This window comes from Frankliniella occidentalis, unplaced genomic scaffold, assembly GCF_000697945.3.
Source record: "Frankliniella occidentalis isolate FOCC.00 unplaced genomic scaffold, Focc_3.1 Scaffold11, whole genome shotgun sequence".
NCBI lineage: Eukaryota > Metazoa > Arthropoda > Insecta > Thysanoptera > Thripidae > Frankliniella > Frankliniella occidentalis.
This window is the reverse complement of record NW_026267141.1, coordinates 2315816-2316388: the sequence shown is the minus strand read 5'-3', so window position 1 is coordinate 2316388 and position 573 is coordinate 2315816. Positions and strand designations below refer to the sequence as shown.

The 573-nt window shown below is 59.0% G+C and overlaps 1 long non-coding RNA gene across 1 annotated transcript in view; it reads left to right on the top strand.

Annotated features, from left to right (window-relative positions):
* The first annotated feature begins 238 nt into the window (after positions 1–238).
* The window catches only part of LOC127752390 (uncharacterized), a 1652-nt gene continuing 1317 nt past the window's right edge, over positions 239–573 (top strand). The window contains exon 1 of the long non-coding RNA XR_008012350.1: positions 239–497. This is a non-coding gene — a long non-coding RNA (uncharacterized LOC127752390). The remainder of the gene's footprint in view (positions 498–573) is intronic.

The following is a 573-nucleotide window of genomic DNA, read 5'->3' as shown; positions in this document are numbered from 1 at the left end:
GTACCGGACTATAACGGTGCGTAGTTCAGCAAACTGGGTATCTCATCGCGAAAAAGAATAACTTTGTGTTTGACGCGGTAGCCGAAGTTTTCTTCTTCTCTTTTTTTTGGGGGGGGGGGGGCCCTTGCAGGCTGTTATTACACGAGCTAAAAATACTCCAGGCTCTCGCCTCCTACCCCGCAGCAGGACCTCTGTCTAGCGCCCCAATCCCTCTCCCCTCCCACTCTCCCGGCTCTGCTCCGCTTCCTCCTCACCCCACCCCATCCCCTCCCTCCTCTCACCTCCCACGGAGCCTCTTGCTTCTTCAGTCTCGTGTTCAAATATAGCGTTCAGTGCGTCGAGAGACACAGACCCGGCTGCAAGTGGGCGTGCTGCTGGCTGCGGCGTCCCAGGCAGACGTGATCAGGAAGAAGTGCACTGCTTTGAGGGGAGGCGCCAGGCGGCGGTCCAGCAGACGGAACCACAGAAGGCACCTCGTCTGTCAAGCAACAATCAATGTAAGTGCGCGGGGTGCGTGGCGTTGTTTCAGTGTGAGGGGCAGTTGTCACCCCGTCCCACGTGCCCCCTCCCCCC